At 49.0% G+C, this 9,995-nt stretch overlaps 1 protein-coding gene and 1 pseudogene across 4 annotated transcripts in view; one reads left to right on the forward strand and one right to left on the reverse strand.

Annotated features, from left to right (window-relative positions):
* Positions 1–9,995, reverse strand: part of SERINC2 (serine incorporator 2) — a 53,832-nt gene that overhangs the window by 21,389 nt on the left and 22,448 nt on the right. For all 4 annotated transcript variants that reach the window (XM_025001134.2, XM_059893189.1, XM_059893187.1 and 1 more), the window contains one exon: positions 1,898–6,382. The gene's annotated coding sequence lies outside the window, so the exon portion shown is untranslated. The remainder of the gene's footprint in view (positions 1–1,897; positions 6,383–9,995) is intronic.
* On the forward strand, positions 4,591–5,169 carry LOC101902559 (methylosome protein WDR77-like; annotated as a pseudogene).

The raw sequence follows: 9,995 nt of genomic DNA on the forward strand, positions 1-9,995 counted from the left end.
TGTGTGTGTGTGCGCGTGCACGCGCGCGCATGCGTGCACAGGTGATTATGTGTGATATTTGTATATGCGAGTTCATGTCAATCAGGAGAGGACATGCTTGAATTAGAGAACACGGGAGAATCGTGTGTGGTGTGTGTATATGGGTTTCGCATGTAGGGGTGTGTGTGTGAGTATGTGTGAGTATGTGGACAGCAAGAGTGTGTTACTGTCAGGGAAAAGGAGGAGGGAAAAGAGCATCATTCGACCCAGGCCTCATATTCATGAGCCTCAAAAATACATCAAAAGACAGATGGATGGGTGGAGGAGTAGAGAGATGATGGATAGATGGATGGGTGGATTCAGATGGACTGACGGGTGAATGGAAAGAGAGATAGATATGTGATAAAGCAAAGACTGCAAAATGTTCATTGTAGATTTCAGAAGGTGAGGATGTTAGTGTTCACTGTACGATTGTTTCAATCTTTCTAGATGCTTGAAATTTTTCATAATAGAATGTTAGAAAACAATGTACACACCAAGAAGACTGGATGTCGAGCTCCAGGGTCTCCTGGATAAGATGGAAAGAAGAGGACTCTCATCGTATGATTTAAAACTGTATCCCATCGCCAGACCACACAGCACTGTGAACTCATCTTTTATAATTCTGCAATTATCTTATGAATCTCTCAGTTGCATTGGATTTGTGAGTGTGTGTGCATGTTAAAGATATTAATTTATTAAGTAAAAATGTGTGTAGCACACCACAACTGTGGCCAACCTGTTTCAGCATATCTTCATTTTTAACTAACAAAGAGCCCCAAAAGTCAGGACTGGTTCGGGCCTCTCTTAGCCTGTGAGAGTCCCTGCTGTGCGGCATGTGCATGTGGGCTTATGTGTGCATGTGCATACAAGCACATGTAAGGGTGTGAGTGCACGTGGGCAGGTGAGGCTAACGCCCACAGGAGCACCCACCCAGGAGCTCAGCCTCCTCGAAACCCCCATGAAGCCAACACTGTTCCAGGAGAAGGGAAGGGGAACCACCAGCCCCAGGGCAGCCTTGGGGACCGAGAACTCTGTCATCTAAGGCTTGGAAACGCTCAGGCCAAGCGGCGTCCCCTGGCCAGTAGTGGAAGTGTGGGCGGCAGAAGCTGAGGCATTTCCCCAGGAGAGAGGGGCAAGGCTGGGTGTCCTTCAGCCCCAGGGCACCTCCCTTCCTCCCCACACTCTTGTTGCCTCCTGTCTAACCTCTCTTCCTCCTTTGCCCAGTGCCTGTAGGCTCAAATGGTCAGCAACTCCCATTGTACAGAAGGGGAAACTGAGGCCTGGAGGGAGCAGAGTTGCCCAGGCCACATAGCAAGGTAGCAGCAGAGTCAGAACTGAGCTCCAGCCTGTGTTCTGTTCTCTGCGCCACTGCCGGTCACCTTCGAGTGTCCCACCTTCCGTAGGGGGAGGGGGGAGGGGCAGTCACTGTAGGTGAGGGTCCAGGCCCAGCAGACTGGGCATGGAAGGCCCTAGAATGCCCCTCTGCCTGTGTGGATCACATACAAGATCCAGGAGGCCATGTGGGTACCAGAGACAGCCTGGCTGGGAGGCTGGACCTGCGTTCTAATCCCAGCTCTGCCATAGACCCTGTCGAAATGGCCTTGGACAGCTCCCTGCCCCTCCCAGGGCCTCAGTTTCTCCATCTGTAAATGGATCTAGGTGAACTACAGCAGTGGCTTTCACTTGTTTGGAAGCAGAACCTCAAGCAGCAATGAGAGTTGTTGCCCCAATCAATATGCAGGGATGGCAAATAGGTACCCAGCCAATGGACCCCTTCATTTCCCCTCCACCAAGGAGCTAAAGGAAGTCCCACCCAATCGCAGAATCAGGGGTTAAGAGATCAGGCTCTAGCAAAGAACAAGGCTGGACTACTTACCAGCTGTGCGTGGCTCTCCAAGCTTCAGCTTGTTCCTCTGTAAAAGGGGGTTAACAGTATCAACCTCCTAGGGCTGTGTGAGGTTAAATGAAATAAGTCATGGCCAGTGCTTGACACGTGATGAACAGATTAAAACTTCAGGCAGGGACTTCAGATGCATGGGTGGAGGGGTAGAGAGATGATGGTCCAGTGGTTAAGAATCCACCTCCCAAGGCAGGGGATGTGGGTTCAATCCCTGGTTGGGGAACCAAGATCCCACATGCCATGGGGCAAGTAAGCCCACACATTCTAAATCCTGCACGCCACAACTAAAGAAGCCCCTGCGTGTCACAACGAAGAGCCTGTGCGCTGCAGTGAAGACCTACTGCAGCCAAAATCACACACACACACACACACACACACACACACACACACACACACAACTTCAGGCAACAGCAGCTCTTACTACTAGTCACACCAGATGAGAACCATGCATAAGCCAGCTGGCTTCACCGTGACTTGTATCTGTTGTTCTGGCCCCAAAGCCAGCGCATTCTGGCAGCTGCTACCCTAGATTCCTCAGCCTGCCTGTCTCTGCAGCTGCTCCGGAACAGCTGGGCATGCAGAAGCTGCTTTGAGGCCAGGCCTGGCCCTGGGGAGGGGAAGCAGAGGGTGCCCTGTAATCAGGACAGGCCATGGCGCAGGGTCTGGTTCATCCGGACGACCAAGCCTCTGGTAGGCCATCATTAGCTCCCCTGCCTTGCCCCAGGCCCTGACCTGGCTCCTGAAACCCCAGAGAGAAGGCAACAGGTATTTAGTCAAAGCCTTTCATTCTCAGGGCCACCCCCCAGCTGCCTAGTGACACAGGCAAGAGGGAAAGTCTGCCTGAAGCCAGGGGCCTCACCCACAGGCAGCCATCAGCTCCGGCAAGGACAGGCGCTTGGAACTGGGAATCCTGCGATGTTGGAGCTGAAGGAAACTCAGAATCACCTAACGTGTAGAAATACATACAGTGGAATATTATTCAGTCTCTGAAAGGAAGGAAATTCTGACACATGCTGCAACATGGATGAACCTCGAGGACATCGTGCTAAATGAAATAGACGCAGAGGACAAATGGTATACGGTTCCACTTACATGAGGTCCCTAGAGTAGTCGAAGTCAGAAAGACATAGAATGAGAGCTTCCAGGGGCTGGGGAGAGAGTGCAGTGAAGAGTTATTTAAAACAAACAAAAAAACACTTCTGGGGTCTGCCCTTATTTAACAAGTGGGAGAACCAAGGCTGAGATGTGGAAGGAGCTTACACACGTGCACTCAAATGGGCGAGTGTTAAGAGACGCCCCCTGACTTTCTGCTCCTTCCCAGGCAAGCCCCACTCTCACCCCCACCCCACCCCCAGCTGCCCGTTCCACCTCCTAAACCTGACTCCAGCTTCCAGCTGGCTCTTTGGCACCCCTTCCAGTGCAATTTCTTCCATTTAAAAAAAAAAAAAACCTTTCCTCCTTCACTCCAGGCTTTTTCCTCCCAGTTATAAAATATCCCTGTCCCATAGCAAAGAGGGACCTCATCTGTTTGTTTCACCCCAGGATCCCATCTCCCAGATTTGTGTCAGGCAGGGCATGACCCAGGCTGAATACATGAATTTCAGAAAATTTGGAAAATACAGGAATACTTGAAAAAAATAAATCACCTGTGGTCTCCCACCTTCAACATGCTTTAATGTATCTTATTCTTTCTTTAAATTTATCTTATTGAAGTATAGTTGATTTACAGTTAATTTCTGCTGCACAGCAAAGTGATCCAGTTATACATGTATATATATATACACATTCTTTTTCACGTTCTTTTCCATTATGGTTTATCACAGGATACTGAATATAGTTCCCAATACTATACAGGCTTCCCAGGTGGAGCTAGTGGTAGAGAACCTGCCTGTCAATTCATGAGACTTAAAGAGATATGAGTTCGCTCCCTGGGTGGGGAAGATCTCCTGGAGGAGGGTATGGCAACCCACTCCAGTACTCTTGGCTGGAGAATCCCATGGACAGAGGAGCTGTTCTATACAGTAGGATCTTGTTTCTTACCCACTCTGTATATACTAGGCTGCATCTGCTAATCCCGAGCTCCCGATGCCTTCCTCTCCCATCCCCTTCCTCCTTGGCAACGAGTCCACTCTGCGCGCCTGCGAGTCTATTTCTGTTTCACAGGTAAGTTCGGTTCTGTCATATTTTAGAGTCCACAGATGAGTGATATCATATGATATTTGTCTTTCTCTTTCTGACTGACTTTGCTTAGTATGATACCCTCTAGCTGAATCCATGTTGCTGCAGATGGCATCATTTCATCCTTTTCATGGCTGAGTAGTATTCTATTGTATATGTGCACCACCTCTTCTTTATCCATTCATCTGTGGATGGGCATTGAGGTTGTTTCCCTGTCTTGGCTATTGTGAATAGTGCCGCATTGAACACAAGGGTGCAAGTGTCTGTTTGAAGGTAATATATCTTATTCTAAGCGCTAATAACACTTAAACACAATTTTAAAAAAAGGTCAGCACTCACGACATGAATAGTTTTGTGTCCTGACTTTTTCACGTACCATTTCACCATGAGCATTTTCCTGGTCATTAAGATGTTTTCTTGGGGAGGGACCACGTGGGGTCTGGCGGAGCTGAATTTCTGGCAGTCCTCCAGTTGGGGGCTAGGTTGGAAATATGGAGTTGCTGAAGGAAACTTTACCCAGCCTTGTGCCCCTGGCGGCCTGGGACTGGAATCTTCCCCTTAATGTGTCCACCTGTATGGAGCATCCATTGGAGGCTGTGAGGTACTGGTCAGATCGGGTGTTCCTGCTCCAGTTTGCAGCTTGAGTTTCCAGCTTGAGCAGCCAGCTGCTGGGCTGGCTCCCTCTGGCCATTTATGGACCTTTGTGCTGCCCCCAAGGAAGGTTTCTACTCCACTGGAATCCAGACAGAGGCCAGAGAGGCTGACCTCACTTGATACCATCAGAGCCAGAGGTATCCTAGTGGCTTCCAGCCCAGGTGCTGTTGACCTGTGGGCACTGGCTGAAAATGAGACACTCGTTGGCAGCAAGTTCTACAAGTACGAGCAGATCACGTTGTGTCTACAGGGTCCCGGGCTGTGGCACAAAAGCTGTCAGAGGAAACAAAGACTTCTGCATCAAGATCCGGGACCTTGCTCAGCAGATGGTTCTGAATCCAGACCAAGCTCACTCTGGACGGGTCACCTGTATTGCTGCCTCTCCCCACAAGGACTCCATGTTTCTTTTCTTTTAACTATTTTTCATTTATTGGTAACTCACATCATTCTGAATAGCATTTGAAGCCTTGCTTCAAGCAGTGTTAGAAGCCAACCCAGTAATAGTTGAGATTTATGATGTGCTCACTGTGGTTTAATTTTGGCCAAAGGTCAGTTTTGAGCTATTACAAAAAGAAAGCTCAAAGTAGTCATGATACTTGGTAACTTTTGTATTTCCCATTAATCTAGTGAGGGAGTCCATGTTCACGCAGTGAGGACAGCAGACTTTTACTGTGGGATCCCCCTGTCCCAAGCCAGCATCACAGATCGGCTGCGGTGCCTCTGCCCACCTTCCTACCTCCCTGGCTTGGCATCCTCAGCAGACAGAAGTCTTTGTCTCTGGTGATGAGAAGCGATTGTTTCCCTTGTGGACACCAAGAGTGCAAGCCGTGTCCCCAACACAGCTGCACACTCCCAGGGCGTCACTGGGCTAGTGTTCTCCCCACACAGGGCCCCCTTCCTGGCCTCTGTCAGTGAAGCCTGCTCACCCAGGCCTTTCCAAGGTGTTTAGAAGCTGAGCCCACAGAGACTTTGTGAGCGATGCTATTTGGTCCCTGCTCAGTCACTCCCTTCTTACTGCAGGGGGCTGGGACCACCAGGTCACCCACCATATCCTGCCCACAGAGCCTCTCCTAAGAGTGTTGCCAGGTAGACTGGATTTTAGACAGAAAGCAAATCCCCTATGAGTATCCACTCCCTTTGCCCCTATCCTCTCAGCTTGTGAGACAACACAAGAGCCTCATATAGTATGTGGGTTTCGTTTTTGTTTTATGATTTATTTGTTCATGGCTGTGCTGGGCCTTCATTGCTGTGTGCGGGCCTTCTCCAGGTGCTGTGAGCTGCGTACCAGTTTCAGTGCACAGGCTTCTCATTGCAATGATTTCTTCTGCTTCAGAGCACAGGCTTTTGGCACACAGGCTCCAGCAGTTGTGGCACGTGGGCTCGTTGTTGAGGCTCCCAGGCTCTAGAGCACAGGCTCAGTAGTTGTGGTTCATGGGTTTAGTTACCCTGCCACATGTGGGATCTTCCTGGACCAGGGATTGAACCTGTATCCCTTGCACTGGCAGGCGGATTCTTTACCACTGAGCCACCAGGGAAGTCCTATACAGTATGTTCACATGCCAGATCTGTGCAGTTAATAGGCATCATCTCTCAGACTGGAGGAGGGCTGGATTCTGGGGTCCTGTAGTCCTGGAAGAAAAACATCCTTGAACATGGATATGTATGTGTATGGGTATACACATAGGTTTTTTTTTTTTCCAGGGGGAATAAAAAGTCCATTCCGCATCTCTCCCAGGCCCAATTCCCACCCCCCAAAGTCAGCAAAAGGTGTTTTGTTTTGTTTTTTTAAATAAAAAAGATTTTTTTTTTAAGCCAGACTTTTTTTGCTTGTTTGTTCTGGCCACACTGCACAGCATGTGGGATCTCAGCCCCCTGCCCAGGAATTGAACCTGTGCACCTCGTGTTGGAAGCACAGAATCTCAACCACCGGAGCACCAGGGAAGTCTCAACAGACGGTTTCTTTGCTTCACATGTAGCTATGCATGAGGAACTGGCCATGTCTGGATGGGGTATGAGATGTGGGCACCCCTGGGTTCTTGGAAGCAGCTCATAGACTACTCATAGAGATAGGAGCAACTTTATAAATATTTCTTTTTTTATAGAGTCAAATTCAGCTCTATCATGGGCAGCGCTCACATTCAGCCCAGCTCACCTTGTAGAAGAGCCAGGACGCTCACCACAGTTGTGCTCATCTCCCTGCTATGAAACTGAGCCAGAAGCCTAGTTTCTGGCTGAATAAGAAGTTTGGCTGGCACCTGTGTAATGGCCACCCCTTACTCCCATGGAGCTGTGTATACCCTCAAAAGAGATGAGTGTATTTCTGCCACAGATGCCACTGAGAAAAGTTTCAGGATGGAGAGCTTAAGGGCTTTTCAGTTAAAAATGACACAGACGTGCTCAGGAATGTAGGCCGCTGCCTGGGCCCTGACACGCTTTGCCCCTCGGCCCCTGCCTCTGGATACAGGAAGCCTGGATGCTATTTGGGCGGACTCTCAAGATTTTAAATGCAGCATCAGAGAGAATCGGAAGTTCTGGTCAGTGAAATAAAAAGTTGATTCACTGTTGTTGTTGTTGTTTTTTCAAAGAAAGGATGTTTTCTTAACAGCACTGAGAGTGGCTCTGTCAGTGGGTGTCCTTCACTCAGAAGCCGCCTCCTCAGCAAGGCTCCTAGGACCACTCAGCTTAAAGTGGCCCTTTACTCAATCACCTTATTTTCTTCATGACGTGTCTTACTATCTGAAATTATCTTATTCCCTTATCTGCTCACTAGTGTCCTTTTAAAATGCATTTAATGTATCTATCTATCTATTTGGTTGCACCTGGTCGTAGTTGCAGCATATGGGACCTAGTTCCCTGACCAGGGATCAAACCCAGGCCCCCTGCATTGGGAGCTTGGAGTCTTAGCCACTGGGCCACCAGGGAAGTCCCCTTCACTTGTGTCTTATTTGTCTGCTTATAAAACTAGCCATGAGGCAGTTGAAGCCCTAGGACAAGAGGAACGAATGGACCACTGGCACCTAGCATACAGCTCCCCTTACCAAACATTCATGGGCTGTGTGCCAGGCAGAGTCCTGGTTCCTCAGACCACAGCAGTGAATGAAAAGACAAAAACCTTTACACGTCACTGGGGAATGAATGAATGAAAGGATGAACGAACTGGATGAATGGATGGATTTACCTCCTGTTGTTAGATGTTTAGGTCAGTGCACCTTAAACTTTCCCCTGATTTACCTCTCAGGAAATGTCTTTAAATTCTCGCATTTGATCATTCAAATAAATGTAAAGTTTGTATTCTACGCAGAGTGACCAACTTGTCCTGTTTTGCTTGGGACTTTTCTGGTTTTCCCACTGAAAGTCTCTTGTCCCAGGAAAATATTTAGTTCTGAGCAAACTGGGACAGCTGGTCACCCTAATTCTTCACCCTATTATATTCATGATTAAAAAACAAAACAACCAGCTTTATTGAGATATATTCCACGTACCGTAAAATCCACTTGTTTTAAAGTGACAAATCAGCGGGTTTTAGTACAATCACCACCACTATCTAACCCCAGAACATTTTTAGCACCCCAAAAAGAAATCTTGTACCCAAGAGTCCTTCCATTTCTCTGCTGCTTTTGGCCATTTGTGGACAACACCTCCTCCTGGATAACGCCCAGGCTCACCTACCCACTGCATGGAATCACTGATGGATTCAGGGATGGAATCTGTGAATTCCGTCACAGTCTGATGGAATCACTAGTTCTTGGGGTCACCTTCCTGGGCACACAACCTCTGAAGAAGAACCCCCTGGTTTGGAAGGGCCCCTCAATTGGTTTAATGCTCTGCTGTCACCACTTTGAAATTCTGAATGATTTTTTTAACAAAGGGTCTCACATGTTTATTTTGCACGGGGACCTGTCCATTATGTAGTCTGTCTTTCTTGTTTACCTTCCGCCTCTCACACAGGTTAATACACTCCTTGACCTCAGACTCTGTCCTACCCTCTCCGTGCCCTAGTGCCTGGTGGAAGCTGAATGAATGACTACTCAAAATGCATGAATAAAATGAATGAATCACAGGAAGAAAGGAAGGAAGGGGGAAAGAAAAGGAGGAGAGAGAAAGAATGAAAAGAAGGAACGAACGAATGAAGAAAGAAAGAAATTCACCTATTATACCTTGAGGAATAAGGTAGGAGGAATTTTCAGTGTAAACAGAAGTCGAAAGAACATTCCAAGCAAGGGGACAGTGTGGGCAAAGGCAGCCATGGGTGAAAATTTCCAGAGGGCAGGAAGGACCAGGAGGCCCTGGGAAACGTGGTTGCACTGGTCTCAGCTGAACCCCAGGATTCTGGGGGAAAGAGAGGGAGGCAATGGCTGCTCTCTGAAAGAAGCTCTTTCCCTGACTGGGGGCAGGGAGAAAGCCCTGGAATCCAGAAGAGGGGTGCTAAATAGTGCCTCCAGAGGGGCCTCTCCTGTCATGGGTGGTTGGAGAGGTCAGGCCAGGAAGTCGAGGGGAGCCGGTGGGGACAGCGTGGCTCAAATCTAGGCCATCAAGGCTCAGTGATCTTAGTGACTCCAATTGAAACGCCTTTGCCACCACTGGGACAGACGTCAGGGCTTTGACTCAGGGCTCTGCACCTCCTGCCTGGTGCCCTAGCAGCAACAAGGCTTCTCAGGGCCCCAGGCCCTCCACTCCAGCCCACCCTTGGCAGCTAGATAGTTCTCAGGGTCCCAGGACTAGTGAGAGGTCAGAAGAAGCCTTGGCAGGGGAGTCCCAGCTGCCTGCAGGGACAGGAGATAATGACCTCTTGGAGTTTATGGGCATAGGACTTGGCCCTGCCAAGTTCAAGAGAAGAGGCCCAGATAGCTGCAACCCGCCTCCGCGCCACAGAGTTTAATATTGCTAATCTGGGTCCGTCTACTCCTCCCCTCCCCTCCTGACCTCCCAGCCACAGTGACTTTCTTTCCGGCCCTTGATGAGTCAAGTTCATTCTCGCCTCAGAGCCTTTGGACTTGCTGTTCTCTCTGCCTGGAGCGTTCATCCCCTAGATCCAGGCTTGCCTGCTTCTTATCATTAGTGGGGTCTTGTCTCAAACTCCACCCTATCACTCTGGAACGTTGGAAGGGTCCACTCCAGCTGGACCCATGACCAGTCCTTTTCCACTCCATGACCTTGTTTAATTTTCAGACTGCCAGGCTCAGAATCCTCCCCACTATTATCTACTAGCTGGGGCAAGTTTCTGAACCTCTCTGCTTCTATT

Source organism: Bos taurus, chromosome 2, assembly GCF_002263795.3.
Source record: "Bos taurus isolate L1 Dominette 01449 registration number 42190680 breed Hereford chromosome 2, ARS-UCD2.0, whole genome shotgun sequence".
Classification (NCBI taxonomy): Eukaryota; Metazoa; Chordata; class Mammalia; order Artiodactyla; family Bovidae; genus Bos; species Bos taurus.